Raw genomic sequence first — 16,885 nt, forward strand, 5'->3', positions numbered from 1 at the left:
TCACGCGAAGACACCAAAGGCCTGGGTTTGATAACTGCATCTGCACAGTCTGTGTTCCATCTACAAACAACTCAATGCCAGCCTTCACACCCACTGTTACTTTACTCAGACATCATATATGTAAGAGATCTCACTAAATTTGGAGTAAAGAATGTGACCCGCGAATTATCATCTCTACACAGAATGAAAGAGAAGTGGGAGGAAAAGTGTGGTCTCAGGATCCCAAGGTCAAATTCACACAAGAGATTTATTTGCCCCAGAGGGACAGAAGGCAGGGAATTAGAGACAAAGACAGGAGATGGGGGGGGGGGGGATGAGGGAAAAGGGGAAGGGAGCCAGGCAGAGGTGTTTATCCCAGGGTGGGATGGGGACAAAGGACTGCCTCCCGATAGAAAGGAGACAGACCTGACACAATGGAGGTTTCAAGGTAAAATGGGAAACCCCGTGTTATGATGAGGTGTTTGATTTTAATTTGCCATCATAATTAGGAGAGTTAAGGGGGCTTTTGATTTTCAGGGCTTCAGTGCTTAGATAGCTGGACCTCAGTAGTCAGCCTCAGGATTTGGTGGCTGGTTTTAGGAATGTTAATCTAATGGGAAGGGGAAATGACAGAGAAAGGCAAGGCCTGCCAGAGGCACGCTCCAGCTGGCCAGAGTCCTTCAAGAAGTGAAAAGATCAACTTTCGAGGGGAGCGGGCATGGCTCTTTTGTACTACAGTATTTTAGGGCCCCATGTGGTGCCTGGCATGAAGTAGATGCTTGGAAATTATTTAATTATTTGAATGAAGAACCAAAGAGATAAGTCATGGAATTCAGCCTCAAGGCTGGACTGTTTTCTGGGCAGGGGATCTTGGGCTGTTTAAGAAAGAGAACCCAGCAGTATGCAGGAATCATTCCTGTCTTTTTTGCACTGTGGACATAATGCGACCAGCTGCTTCAAGCTCCTGATGCCTGCTTCCCCACCATGCAATTTGTCCAACCTTGAACTGTGGGCTAACGTAAATGCTTTTCTCTTAGGTTGTAGACTATTTTATCACCGTAGGAGAAGAAAACTTACTTACATATCTATCTTCAATGCTTTCAAAGTTTAGCAATATAGAAGAAAAATAATGAGGCCAGTGTTGGTGGATGCTTAAAAGAAATCCCACACTAGCTCAGAATTGAGAAACAGATGGTTGTTTATTTAGGTGTAAACTCACAAATCAGAATCTTCTGCTTGAATGGAGAACAGAAACCGAATCCAACAACCAGAAAGAGCAGCTGGAAAAGAGGGTGGACGCAGGCTCTGCATCAGCATATATAGTATAAGAGGCCACACCCCAGTAGGCAGGTCATACCCTAGTAGGTGGGTAGCCGCAAACTGTAAGACTTCCTACAGTAGGCCAGTACGTGTGATTTTCATCAGCCTGGCAATTTATTAGAATTTGTTAATCATTACAATTTTTTTTTAAAGCTAGCAGATGTTCCTAGTTGTGGGTTTCTTTGGGTTTGCTTCTTCAGAAATGGAGAAAATTGTTTTAATCCGTGATCTTAAGGCTTTAATTTTTTAAAAAAATAATTCTTTAATTATGTGTTTGATTATTTTGGTTACTTCTCAAAGGAAAATATAATTCTCAAGTTGATCTCTCTGTCCTCATTGATTTATTAATTTTTTCTTTGCCACCTGAAGCTACTCTGAGCTTTTTTTTCTTCTTTCTCAGGTTCTCAAGTATTTGTTGTGTTGACTCTGATCTCGTCTTTATCCAGGATGAATGTGAGTGCTATTGAATATTTGCTTTCTCTGTCCTCTTCCTTGCCACTTAACTTCAAGATGCTATTTCTCATTGTCTCACGTCGTCCCCAGTGCACTGTCGTTTTGACCTTGGGGAGAGAATGCGCACGACTTTGGTCGTGTTAGTTTTATATGTTTATTATTTTGGGCTATACTAACCTCTGATTACTTCTAACACTGGAAACTTCTCAAGGAGAAATTAAGAAGATGACAGAATCATCAAGTCTCTTCCTGCTGGCGCTAACCCTGCCAGCAAGGAAACAGGATGAACATGCATTTGTGAAATGTGGTTCTGCAGGGTTAGCAAACTATTAATCTGTCTAAATGATGCATGTGCTTCATCAGAGCCTAATTCTAGAAATATCTGTGTTTGGAGAGAATAATGGAACCGCCATGGTGTTTATCTGCTATTTATCTAGACAGTTGGAATCAAATAAGTTGATTTTCTGCAAAACGTAAGGTTTGGGCTGTCAGAAGCCGGCACAGATCAGGCACAGAGGCCTGAGCCCTCTGTGATACTCAGACACTGGGGGCTGTGGAGCTCTGAAGAAACACAAGACAGCAGCAGGCTGGACAGGTGATGGTAGCTTGAGCAGGTTATAGGACTCAAGATGCTTGCCCTATTTACAGGGTCAGGCAAGGCCCAATGGGCTCAGCAGATAGTCATCATTCTGACAAGATGAGGCGGAGGGACAGGCAGTCTCCCAAATTCCAAGGGTCTTTTAGTACAAGGGGACTCAGCCAGACACCACTAGGGCTGAGGGTGCAGCTTGTACAATAACATAATAGAAGTGTAACATTCTCAAAGGCAGGGTAGAGACCACACCCTGGCCAATCAGAAACAATCTTGCTAGCACTGTAGCTTATGAAATATTTCTTTTAAAATAACTACTTACTTCATTTTTTCAATGTGAATAGTTTTACATTATTTCATCCGTCGTTTTCTTGTTATGAAGTATATTCAATCAAACTATAACTAAGGGAATGACTGAAATGGAGAATACAAACTATTACTGTCTGTAGTAAGTGAAGCAGTGGGCTGCATTCCACCTGTCTTGGATCCCACATGGTCACCCGAAATAATTACATGGAAACTGTATTCTTTTAAACACTGCCTGGCCCATTATTTCCAGCCTCTTATTGGCTAATTCTCACATCTCGATTAACCCATTTCTAATAATCTGTGTAATACCACGAGATGGTGTCTTACCAGGAAGGATTCTAGCCTACATCCATCTGGGGTTGGAGAATCATGGCGACTGACTGACTTGGATTCTTTCTCCCAGCATTCTGTTTGTCTACTCCGCCTACCTAATTTCTGTCCTATTAAAGGGCCAAGGCAGTCTCTTTATATAACCAATGAAATTAACACAAAACGGAAGACTCTCCCTCATCAACTGTCTACAGAGGATATGTAAATGCCATATTTGATATTTTATGTGTGTGTGTGGTATGTATATATGTGTATGTATTTGTGTATATGTATGTGTGTATATGTATATATGTGTGTGTTTTCACATGACTGGAGTACCCACAGAAGCAAGAAGGGGGTACCAGATCCCCTGGAGCAGAAGTTACAGGTGGCTATAAGCTCCCCACTTTAGCTGGAAGGAACAGAACTTAGGTCCTGTGTAAGAATAGCAGTCACTCATTGCTGCTGAGATATTTCTCCAGCCCCCTGATAAGAGTCTTGAAGTGAGAAAACAGATCAGTGCCTAAAAGAGAGGATCAGTTGATGTCTGATTGGCAGCAAGATGGGTAGTCTTTTTTTAAGGGGTATTAAGCCTGAGGAGTGGAGATCTTCAAGCAGGACAAATGAGGGAGGAAGATTGGTGGTTATGGTTGGACCTAAGACAATATGGCTGGCTTGCTGGGACCATTGGAGTCAGTTTCTGCTTTAGTGTCAAGATCTAAACTGAATCCAGAGAAAAGACAGAGGCAGCTGGAAGGAGGGAAGGGGTGTTCCCGGTAGAGGTGGGAATGCCAGTCTGGAGATGTGAGTGGGGCCCTGCTGTTAGTGGGGGAACAGGAAAGCACTGTTTTCCTGCATGGGTACCTGCACCAGGCAATGGGCCTGCCCTCGTGACCACAGCACAGGGCTGTGCTTTCTCACCCAGCCGATGCTCAGGGAAGACAGCACTTTACCCCCACTCAGGCATAGCAGACATTATGTTAGAAGACTAGATAAAGGTAGCGGGAGCGTCTAAAACATAACACATCTCCTCCCCACAGAGGGAGAGCACAACAAACTCCCCTCTCTTCATGTTCCAAATGCATATAGAGACTTCCTTCCAGAGAGTACAGCGTGAAAAAAGAAGTGTGGAGACTGGTGGCCAAGATCAAGGAAACAGGGACAACAGGTCATGCTGATGTATAGGAACCTCTGCTACTATGTAGCAAGAATGTCACTTCCCTGTGTGATCTTATGACCCCTGCCAAAGCAGGCTGTGATTTAAATATGAAACACACTCCAAAGGCTCTTGTGGTGAATTCTTAGTCACCAACTGGTGGGATTATTTTGGAAGATGGTGGAAACGTAGACTGTTAAGGCCACACTAGAGGAGGCTGGTCCCTGGGCATATGTTTTTGAATGTGTTTTGCACTTGATACTCTCCTGTGTATTTGCCGGGTAGAGCTAACCCCCATCAGACTATTGCTATAGTAGCTCTGATGACTTAAAGTGAGGACCACTTCTTCAAGATGCCTTGGGCAGGCTGCACACCAGGAGGAGCCTGTGTCTCAGGGGAGCCACGTCCTTCAGCCATGCATGGCTCTCCCGCCCCTGTGCTCTACTTCATTAGCAGGCCGGAAGCAATGGAGCCAGCCCAAGAGACAGCAAATTGTGTCAAAAAACACCTTTTCTCTTTTTAAATCTTTTCTGTCAGGGACTTGTCAGAGCAATGAAAAAGTGACTAACAAGGAAAACTTATACCAGAATTGGGGTCATTGCTATGACTATTCCCAATGACAGTGTGGGGTCATTGCTGTGACTATTCCCAATGACAGTGTGGGGTCATTGCTGTGACTATTCCCAATGACAGTGTGGGGTCATTGCTGTGACTATTCCCAATGACAGTGTGGGTCATTGCTGTGACTATTCCCAATGACAGTGTGCTTCTGAAGCCTTTGGAGCTGTTCTCCAAGAATTTGGAACTCTTAGAGACATGGGCTAGAGATGACCTAGTGTGTTCTGAAGGACCCAGAAGACCAGGCATAAGAATATAAAAATGTAGATTCTAGAAATGGAAGTGTAAAAATAAAAAAAATATAAAGTTAAAAGCCTAGGAGAATGAGAACAGAACAATCTGTCAGCAGCTTTCTCAGTAGATTAAGGATTAATTGTTAACAGTTAAACTCAGATTTACAACCCATAGCTCTATTTACAAGGCCAAAGCATCTCTCTGCAATCTGAGAGCTAGCCCACGAATATGAGCTGGGCCAACTCTTAGGAAATAGATCTATGGCCTCTGGGTTACACATTATCCCTTCTATGTGAAACTGGCAACACCAAAGGGGAGAGCACAGGGCTCCAGTAAACACTACCTGGAAGTACCAAGGAAGGCAATAGGTTAAGCACAAACATTAGTTTAATTAAAAAATAAAGATTGTAGCCGGGCGATGGTGGCGCACGCCTTTAATCCCAGCACTCAGGAGGCAGAGGCAGGTGGATCTCTGTGAGTTCAAGACCAGCCTGGTCTACAGAGCTAGTTCCAGGACAGGCTCCAAAGCCACAGAGAAACCCTGTCTCGAAAAACCAAAATAAATAAATAAATAAAAAATAAAGATTGCAAAGTAAGACAATCTCTATCTGCATTTTACCTTGAGATTGTACGAGAAGCTTTTTGCTATCTTCTAAGTTCCCAGCCTAAAAACCAATTATTCTGATTTATTAACCTGATAGCAGTCCCTTTTTCTGACTAATTGCTAAAACCATCTGTTTCCTCGCAATTAGTGATTTTGGCTGTGATTTCTCTGGAGCATATTTCCTAATAACTGCCTAGTTACCCATTGACCCTAGAACCCACTTTCTTCTTCCCATTATCCTATATCTACCCTGTTTACTCCCCTAATAAACAAGACTTGATCAGAATCCTGTCTTGTTTCCATTCCTGTATCTCTTGTCCCTTTCAATTCTCACTCCTCCGCTTAGGGTCTCCTTTGAGTGACCCATGGGTTGGGGCAAGAGTGTAAAAATTCCTTTGTTCAGACCTACTGCTTGGTGTCCATACTATAAAAAGGTGAATTCAGAAACCAGCCTTTTGCCACAGTGTCAGAAGCCCAGACTCTGCCTGTGGTCTCAGCTAGCTGATAAGCTTCTGCAGGGAACCGGACAGGATCGCCATTACAAGATGGCTCCGACATCCTGTCTTGTTGGAAATAAACAACTCCATATTTGGCTATGCCTTTGGGAGCTGGGTGTCCCCGCTTCCTGCATGCGCGGTGGTTTAGAGTCCTTGGGCCTATCCTGATGCAGTCTAGTGTCAGCTGATGGTGGCAGCCAATCACAGGGCGACCCGTGTGCCTACTCCTATATAAGCAGCTGCTTTAGTGCTCTCAGCCGCCCCTCGCTTCCTGCTCTCTCTCAACCAAGAGCACTCCATTAAAGCGTGATCTGAGAAGAATCCTCGTGTGGTGGTTGTTCTTTCTCGGTGGTTGGGAAGTTCGCCGCAAGCTTCTGTGCCCCGCGGTGTTTTTCTTTTTCTTTTTATATTTTTACGTTTGCTTCTGGTTTATTAGACTTTGGTGACCTATCCCCATCTTTGCACGACCCCCCTGGACACAAAAGGAATATGAATTGCAGATGGGAATGATGACTCAACTGGGAGGTAGACTGGAGGGCACTTATGTCACCTCATATGTCATATCATAGCAAAGAGCCATCTGCAGTCTGTTCATATCTTTGGGCTTTGAGGGACAACAGAAGCACTATCAGGACATGCCAGTATCTCAGTTACTGTGTAGGTAATGTTAGCTGCTTTTATCCAGATTTTGAGTGAGAAGCAGGAGCAAAAAGCTGAGCAGGAAAGTTTAAAAACTCATAGTTTGGTGAGAGGAAAAAACTTGTATGAAGTTAAGGTTTATCTTTATCAGAAAATGTATTAAAGTGTTTAACATCATCAAAAAGAAGAAAAAAACTGCTCACAGTATAGAAAGGAAGTCTGAGAATCAATGAAAGGACCCATCACAGGCTTAGGGTTGTAAAAGGTAAACTCCCAGGAATCAATGAAAGCACCCCTCATAGGGTTTGGGTTGTAAAAGGTAAACTCTATGAAAAGACATCGCTTCTAGGCTATGTATTACCTTCCAGCCTTCCTGATACTCTCTGCTTCCTGGCTGCTTCCTCCTCAGAGCCCGACTACCATGATGCTTTCTGCCTCACCATGGGCAGAAACAAGAGTCAAGTAGCTGTGGACTGAGAATGCTAAGGCTGTGAGTGGAAACCTTTGTCTTTTGAATTGCTTCACTTGTCACGAAACTGACTCTATAGCTCCCATCATAGAAAAAAACCACCCAGCTCGATTCCAGCAGAAAGTCATTGGACAGAAAGCCGGACCAGTTCTGGTCGAACATCATGCACAGTAGGATCAAGGAAAACCCAGGAAACAGTTACAGCCGGAAAGAGTCTAGGAAACCATGACACTTAGGTGTAAGGAGGCATTCTGGACTAGTATAGGACATGACGCAGAACTTAGGAAAGGTAAATAAAATGATCACTGATTAGCAATGCGGGTCAGAATTGTGGGGTATAAACCAAACTGTTGGGAGATGCTGGGGAAAAGGGAAACATTATAGAAGTGTGAAAATTGTTCACTATTTTTGCATTTTTCTAACTCTAGAAATATTTTCTTTACTTTTTTGTTTTCTTTTTTTCTTTTTGTTCCTTTCTTGAGACAGGGTTTCTCTGTGTAGCCCTGGCTGTCCTGAAACTCATTCTGTAGACCAGGCTGGCCTTGAACTCAGAGATCTACCTGCCTCTGCCTCCTGAGTGCTGGGATGAAAGATGCAAGCCACACTCCCAGCTCAAGAACAGCTTTCAAGTAAAAACTTATTAAAAAGTGAATGACTAGATTGAAAACACAACTCAAGCACCGTTGTTAGGAATGGAAGCAAAGGGTGCTGAGGAAGCGGAGAAGCGTGCAGAGAGGGAGCTCTGGGTGGAGGCGTACTAGTCCCATGCAGCAGGGCTGGTGGCAGGAAAGGGCTCCAAACTGGCTGTCTGAGTGCAGTAGCGTTGGTGACAAAGATCTTCTGAAATTACTTCTAAAGTTTGTAGTGGCCTTTACTGAGAGAGAGTGGTCAGGTTTTGCCAACCCATCCTGGAGGCTACTAGAAAGTTGTGAAAGTCCAAGTTACCACGTTCGGGGGATATACACAAGGAAGGGGGGCATGTCGCGATTCTAATAGTTCTCTAAGGAGTCTATCACGGAGCCCTTCTCTTTCTCCTAAAATTTCCCAGATAGTCCCAACTGATCAATAGATTTTGACCACTTCCTCCTCCTGAGGCTGACTAGCAAAGTACCAAAGATAATGAGGCTATGGACTGGCAGTTGGGGAATATAAGTGGGAATTGTCCCTTTTTAAAGCCATTCGCAGATTTCTGTTTGCTTGTTTCCTTTCCTCTAACTTTGAGAATTGCTGGTTCGGTGGGTTGGATTCTTAAGAGGATCACAGCAAGGGTCTCATTAAACCAGAAAAATGATACCGCCATTTTGAACAATGCCACTGGACCAGGGAGTCATGCCAGGTTCTCTGTGTTATTGAGTCAGTACAGAGCAAGGCAGGAGTCATAGGCTTCAGGCACTGACACACACCAGGAAGTTTACAGGGAGTCACAGGCTACAGTCAGGCAGAAGGCACATGGGAGAGGTGGAGAATTCAAATCTGAGCTTGCTCTTAGTCAATGAATCGAAGAGGAAGCTGCTTCATTTTCATTCTTTAATGCAACATCTACAAACCCTCCGAGGTTAGCTTTAATGTGCTGACACATTAATGTCATCACTGGCTTTAAGGACAGGCTTAAAATCTTAACCTTCACCTGAGCAGTCTCTGAATCTGCACTGTCCATTAAACATCTACTGAGTGAGCCTAGGTATTGCCACTGTTAGCCTGTTGGAGAAATCTATTATTTTATCTGGTTTCTCAGGAAAAAATGTATTGAAACAGGGACCTGAATGTTTTTTAGTCCAAGAAGATCATTTAAAAACAAAGCAAATTACACTTGAGCCCCAGTGCCTGAAATCAAACATGAAACACTCCGAATATCATGTAGACTGGGCTTTTCTTTTTGTGACTGGAACAAATCGAACAAAACTCAGCTGCCTCTGAGAAGTCAGGCTAACTGAATACTGCTGCTCTAAGCTCAGGGACAGTTTCCTGTGCTTGCTTCATCTCAACCAGCATTGTTTAAAAAGAAGAAAACAAAAGTGACCTGATGATAAACACAGAGAAGCAGGGAACATGAGGAAAGCAGAGGAACCCAGGGCCAGGCTTCTCCCAGTCTCTCCTAGCTCACAGGCATGGCCTAAGAACACTCACTGTGAAAATTCCTTAAGGTGGGCCAGGCCGTGGTGGCACACGCCTTTATTCCCAGCACTCAGGAGGCAGAGGCAGGCGGATCTCTGTGAGTTTGAGGCCAGCCTGCTCTACAACAGAATTCCAGGACAGCTAGAACTGTCACACAAAGAAATCCTGCCTTGAAAAGCAAAATAAAACAGAAACAAAAGCAAAAACAAACAAACAAAAAGGGAGAAAGAAAGAAGAAAACCCCCAAGATTCACAAACTCTTCATCCAGGGTCTCTGGTGAGGTGACTCAGAGGCCTCCTCTTTAAGGGGATGAGTCGGAGGCTGATAATCTTCAAGGAGTTCTCTATACAAAGTTAGGACTTTCAATCCCTGCTTAGAGACTTTCTGAAGTCTATGGTAGTTCAATGTTTAGCTTTTTGAAGAAACTCCATATTTTTTATAGTGACTCTACATTGTATTTCCAGTGCAAATTATAAGCATTTTAATTTCCCATGGATGGACACGAGCCCACTGGAACCTGTGGCTCTGGCGGGCCTTGCCCTTCTCCCCACTCCCTCTGCCTTGCTAACAACTGTTAGGTTACATTCCTAAAGCTACCACCTAGGTCTAGTCCCTTATTTGACCACCTCCTTTTCCTGGGGCTGACTACCAAAGTCCAGAAATCAGAAGCCCCTTTAGCTAACCTAATTAACATACCCAAGTAAAATTAACCACCTCGCCCTAACACAGGGTTTCCTCCTTTGTCTTTATAAATCACTATTTTCTTTTCTTTTTTTTTTTATTTTATTTTTCGAGACAGGGTTTCTCCGTAGCTTTTGGTTCCTGTCCTGGAACTAGCTCTTGTAGACCAGGCTGGCCTCGAACTCACAGAGATCCGCCTGCCTCTGCCTCCCGAGTGCTGGGATTAAAGGCGTGCGCCACCACTGCCCGGCATAAATCACTATTTTCCTATGGGCCACATCTAGCTCCTCTCTACCCAGAGGTGTCCTTTGTCCCTCTAGGACAAATATCTCTGCCTCTTTCCCTTGTCCACTTCCCCTTCTCCCTCATCCTCTTTCTCCTTTACAAGCACATCCTGGTCCATTCTAACACAGATCACCCCTTTTACTCTTCCTAAGAATGATGCCTGCAAGGTCATTTGCTGCTGTTTTCTGCCTGAGTCAGGAAGCAGCCACTTTAACTTTTTCTTCCCCCCTTAGATCTGTCCCTGAAAAGAGGTGTTTGGTGTGGTTTGTGTCTAATCCAAGATCTGGGAGAGATCCCACTGTGCAGGGGTGGGGGTGGATGTTCACCCCACACTCCACCTCACACTTTATTCCCTCCCTACTTCTCTCCCTTCCTTCCATTTTTCTTTCCCCCTTCTTCCTTCCTTTCCCCTTCAATCCCCTCTACTTTTTCTCCCTCCCTCCCTCCCTCCCTCCCTCCCTCCCTCCCTCCCATGGGTCATCTTAATGGATGTGAAGTGATACTGCGTGTTGTTTTAATTTCTATTTCATTGACTAGTGGCCTGGAGCATGTTTTAGAAGCTTATTGGTTATTATATCTTATTTAGAGAAATGCTAAATTTCAAGACTTTCAAATAGTTTGTTGTTGTTTTGAGCCAGGGCTTTGCTTTTAGCTTGTGGCTCTTGAACTCACCATTCACCTTTCTTGGATTCTCAAAGGTTGGAATTAACAGGCATGCATGACCATACTTGGCTCCAGTTTGTGCCCTTTGAATTAGAGGATTTTTTGTGGTTATGCTTTTGTGTGTGTGTTGAATTGTAAGAGTTCTTTATATGCTCTGAATATTATTTTCTCACCAGAGATATGATCCACAGTTATCTTGTCACCATTGGTAGGGCTTTTTAATACACAAAATGTTTAGTGTTGATGACCCTTCTGTCTGTCTAACTGCTGTAGTTGGAATGTGGTTTCAGTGTAGTTCCAAGCATTTAAGTGCTGGGTGTTTTGTTCTTGGTCTGCTGGAGGGGATGTGAGGCAGAGCTGAATGCAAGATGATTTGATCACTAGGAGCACTTCTTACCAGTCAAGAAGTTTACCTCCTCTAGATAAACTGCTGTAGAAGGCAAGCCGAGCCCTTGCTGACTTCCTGTCTTGCTGTGTATTCTTTCCTGCTTGGCTGCTGCCATCACCGAGGAGCCCTCATTAGGTCAGAATCTATGGAGATGCCTCATCTTGACTTGCAACCTCCAGAACTGTAGACTTAGAAGAATCCTCTCCCATTTTTCAGTAAATGACCGTGCTTCTGGTCTTTCGTTGCATCCACACAAACTGGTAAAGACACTGGATTTCCTTGCCTGCACTTTTGATGTCTCTGGGCAGGTGTGAAGATAGGTTGGTTATTTCTGAATCATCATCACTCAGACCCTGTATTCATCTGTAGAAAAGTAGGTTTGAAAATACTGAGTCTTGCTATAAAATACTATGGTCAACTTGGTTGTACAGTCAGGGGAAGAGGAACCGCTCTAGCTGCTCAGCTGGGTCCTTTAGATTCCTTTCTCAATATACAGAGTCTTCTGCTCCATCACAAGTTAGTGCAAGTGTCTACTCCACCAGGCTCGATCAGGTACTCTGACCTAGCTCTGTCAGCGACAGGACCAACAGCTGCTAATGTATGAGACCTCAAGATCCTGCTTGTTCTCTGTGGGGATTAACCAGTTTTGAGCTAGGTGGTTACTGTGAACACAGAATCAGAAGTCCACTCCCCTCTCTCTAGCTTGTAATCTCATCCTCACCCTCCTTCCCCAGCCACATGGGGCTCAGTGATTGTGTCTTCTTTGTAGAAGGGTTGCAGGGGAAAGCAAAGTGTGCACATTTCAGAAGAGCCACCCATTAAAGGGCTTCTCGGGTCTACCTCTGATTTTAGTTTCTGTGCCACGGGACCCTCATGAAGGCAATCTGAGACGTGTAGCCAAATTCATTGTTGCTGCTACAGACAGGTGCTTGGAACTTTCGTCACATCTCTTAAGTTGATCATGTCAGTTTTTGCATGAGATGATTTTTATTCAGTATTTTTTTTAAAAAAATCTTCAATAAAGGAAGTAGTTTTTCCAACATTCTTGCTAAGTCTCAAATAAGATGTATGTCTGTAATTTGATCACAGGCTGTTTTAAGCTGCCTCATCCTTAAAACATACTGAGCCATGTTCTGAGAAGGAGAGTGGATGCTTGGATGGTAGCTCAAGGGTAGAGCCGTACCTAGTGTGTGTAAGACCCTGACTTCAGTACCCAGCACGGCTCATGCGCACACACACCAGGAGAATAGACCTTCCTCCTGCTTTTTGAATAGAATCTGTCTTTTCATGTCTCATGAGTGTTTTGAGCAGACTTTGTCTATTTACATTTCAAAGGACATCCCCCTTTCTCTCTCCCATCAAATGGTCTCTTTTCATCATCAGATGATGGAGGAAGGTCATTGGCTAATAAAGGAACTGCCCTGGCCCATTTTATTGGTTAGAGGATAGGTGGGAGGAGTAGGCAGAACAGGACGCTGGGAGGAAGAGGAAGTGAGCTCAGTCTCACAGCTTTCCTCTCAGGAGCCTGAGAGAGACGCCATGCCCTGCTCCCTGGCAGACACACGTGATGAAGCTGGGACCCAGGACTAGGCTAGAATCTCCCTGGTAAGCGCACCTTGGGGTGCTACACACAGATGATTAGGAATGAGCTAAATTAATATGTGAGAATTAGCCTAGAAGAGAATGGGCCAAGGAGTGATTAAAAGAATACAGTTTGTGTGTTGTTATTTCGGAGCATAAGCTAGCCATGTGGGCGGCTGGGTGTGGGGGACGCAGCCCTGCCGCCCCTTATTACTACATATGGCGCCCACGTGGACAACTGCTTCCACATAAAGCCTGAGACAGCTTGGGAAGTAATTCTAGAACAAAATGAAAGCATTGTGCCTGGTTTCTTCGTAGCAGCAATTTCTCAGTTCTACTCTGCTTGTTAGAGGCAAGCAAGCGCTTCATCTAAGAGAGGCTTCCTGACTCAGCTTTAGCTGCAAAGCCTGCAGCTCATTAAGAGGTCTTGCCACAAAAACACTTAAATGGTGTTGACGAAAAGCTGAACGCATGCTTTTCGATTTTCAGCCGTAGCAGGAAAAAAGCTGCGCCGTTTAAAAATGCCAGCTTTCTGGGCCATCCTGCCAGGGCAAACTCTGACTCTTTTATGCAGGCGGTTCGTGCGGTTTGCAAGCACAGGCTGCTGAAGCTCGCTTGCTAGCAAGGACCTTGAAATGCCAGAGTAGTCACAGTAAACATGGCTACAGCCAGTACCTCAGCCAGGAGGCTGGAAAGCTAAGGAATGGGCTGGATCCAGCCGGCAAAGCCACGCCTTTAATCCTACCCATATTGCTCAGTAAATTAAAGACTCGTGTGGTCAGAAAAAGAGAGATATACAGTAAAGAGAGATTCAAAAACAGAGAAAATTTCTGAATGGTTTAAAGCGTGTTAAAAATATATGCAGACTAAAAGTTGAAGTTCTTAAAGTAAAAAAAAAAAAAAAAGGAAGAGAGTTGTTGTGTGTGGTAGCACACGCCTTTAATCCCAGTGCCTAGAAGGCAGAGGCAAAAGGATCTCTGAGAGTTCAAAGACAGCCTGGTTTACAGAGTTACTTCAGGTCAAAGATACAGAGAACCTGTCTCAAAAAGCAAAGAGTTAAAAGTAAAAATAAACAAAATAGAGGTTAAAACAAAGCTGCACAAAGATGAAAAATACACAGAGAATTTTGATACTGTATGCTATTATGCTCTCTTTGAATTGTTTGAATGCTGAGGAAGGACAAACAACTGCTAAAAGATATTTGTTTATAAATGCTGCTGAACTAATCCAACATAGATATTTTGTAAATGCCTTGACTTTGAAATTTGGACCTAAGGACATGATGCTTTGGAAAGGAGTTTCTTATTTTGTTTTCACAGAGGATGAGACGCTGTTCATTTCTTCTATTCCGATTTGGTATGATGGACCACGTCCTCCTGAATGGTTCCTGTGCACGCCTTCAAAAAATTGCTTCGTTCAACTGCCAACTGAGATGAAACTAGCACACAGGTTATACCATGAAAGACCTAATTAACGACGCCCCCATTCAGCAGGAAGCAGTTTGGAGAGAAATAACTGCGCCCATATTCCCTAAAAATGTTTATAAATGTTCTTTTACATTTAAAGGGGGATATGATATAGATATGAATAATTTGCATTAGTATAGATTTTGCTTTATTGATAGAGATTTAAGGTCAATTTTGTTATATGTATAAGTGTTTCTGATTTTGATTAAGGTATTGTGATTGTGTAGTTCATTTAAATATGTACTGTATAATTAAGAAATATAGGTTGTTAATGGATAATCATCGATAATAGTAAAGCTTGTAGTCATGTTAGTTAGATTTTCTAGATATATAGAGATGTATTTCAGTTAGATAGACATTCTTCATATCTTTCAAAGATTACAGAATAGGACATTTAATGTTTTAATAACTGAGGACTTTTCATGACAATGAGACACTCTGCTCCTGGCAGCACCAATCTACTTCAAGAGGAAGATGGGCATCGAAGAGGCTCGTTATGGAGTTTTGATAGCCATTTGGGCAAGAAACTGCTCTTGCCTGGACTATTGCATAAACTGGACACAGAGAACCCGCAGAGAGAGGACTACTGAACTTGCCTAAGGTGAGATGATCTTTCGGGGTTCCTGATTCATTTTGAAAGAGTCTGCGAGACATTCTGCAGGACACAACAGATAGTGACTGAACTGACTTTGAATTTTCCTGCTTTATGGAAATGTCTGCTGGATTGCATGGGCCTGAAGGCTGAAGATGGATGCCCCAACGGTACAAAAGAACTTTGGGTGACTGTCCAGGCAGCGAGATGTCTTTGTCATTTCTAGAGTTTGAAGTTTCTTAGTTCTTGTTTACTTAGGTAATATTATATCTTTCTGGAGTCTTTGATGGAGTTAAGAATAGTTAGTTATAGTTATAGTTTTCCTTAGTTATGATAAAGATTATTGTAACTTTTACTTGATAACTGTTTTGTTATATGTAATTTTGCTATGTTAAAGTTAAAGCCTTTTTTTTTTGTTTAAACCGAAAAAGGGGAAATGATGGAGGAAGGTCATTGGCTAATAAAGGAACTGCCCTGGCCCATTTTATTGGTTAGAGGATAGGTGGGAGGAGTAGGCAGAACAGGACGCTGGGAGGAAGAGGAAGTGAGCTCAGTCTCACAGCTTTCCTCTCAGGAGCCTGAGAGAGACGCCATGCCCTGCTCCCTGGCAGACACACGTGATGAAGCTGGGACCCAGGACTAGGCTAGAATCTCCCTGGTAAGCGCACTTTGGGGTGCTACACACAGATGATTAGGAATGAGCTAAATTAATATGTGAGAATTAGCCTAGAAGAGAATGGGCCAAGGAGTGATTAAAAGAATACAGTTTGTGTGTTGTTATTTCGGAGCATAAGCTAGCCATGTGGGCGGCTGGGTGTGGGGGACGCAGCCCTGCCGCCCCATATTACTACAATCAGAGTTTATAATGCCATGCACAGTGCAGATTGTTTTCATATCAATTTCTTTTCTGTTCCAAATGGAAATTAGTTGCTCTTTCTTTCTACTTAACTGACTCTGAACCAGTCCTGAAGCCTGTGGGAGCATCAGCTGGATGCAGATGACAGGGTCCTCACAGCATTGGAGCAATGTACTGGAGAATTAAGTCAACAAGAAAACTCTTTGGCTCACTTGAAGAAAACAATGGATTTCAAAACCAGAAGTGCCTATTTTCATGAATATTTTAGGGAAAATGTTTTCTTTATTTGTTCAAGCTTTGCAGACATTTGAATAATGGCCTTTAGAAATTCTGATTTCCATTCCCTCAGTGCCTGCATGAGGCTTACAGGACCAGGACAAGGTCCTTCTGATTAGGAAGGTTCTGCCCTGGAGCAGGAATCACACAGGGAAAACTTGATCTCAGTATCAGACTTGTCTCTTTGTATTCAACCCTGTGGCTTTCCCTTCAGTTCTTGAACAAACACATTGCTGTTGGACTCTTAGTAAGAGTTCTTGGGAATGATTTCTGTGTTCCATCCTCAGCTATGGTTTTATTATCTGAGCTGAAATTCTGCCTTTGTGGCTTTGGATGTATTGCATCCATTTCCAGCTTTCCTTATTGATCTCTTAGTTTTGTCTTTGCCAAGGTGATCTTGGGCCTGGTTTTTATATGAATTTATATGAAGCTTGCTTCACTGTATATTGAAATGCTATGTATTCATATCGAGAGCTTCTTTCTCGGTACCACTTCTAGGCTGGAGTCCTGCTTCTTCTTCTTCTTCTTTTTTTTTTTTTTAAGATTTATTTATTTATACAATATCCTGCCTGTAGGCCAGAAGAGGGCACCAGATCTCATTATAGGTAGTTGTGAGCCACCATGTGGTTGATGGGAATTGAACTCAGGACCTCTGGAAGAGTAGTCAGTCCTCTTAACCACTGAGCCATCTCTCCAGCCCTTAGGCTGGAGTCCTAAGTGAATCTGACATCTCACTCTCGTTTATAAGACTGTTTATAAGATATCTGAGCTGTTTGTTTTTCTAATTCTAATGTGCCTCCTT

The sequence above is a fragment of the Microtus oregoni genome, unplaced genomic scaffold (genome assembly GCF_018167655.1).
Source record: "Microtus oregoni isolate MIOR12 unplaced genomic scaffold, Mior012 000010F_ref0000083, whole genome shotgun sequence".
Classification (NCBI taxonomy): Eukaryota; Metazoa; Chordata; class Mammalia; order Rodentia; family Cricetidae; genus Microtus; species Microtus oregoni.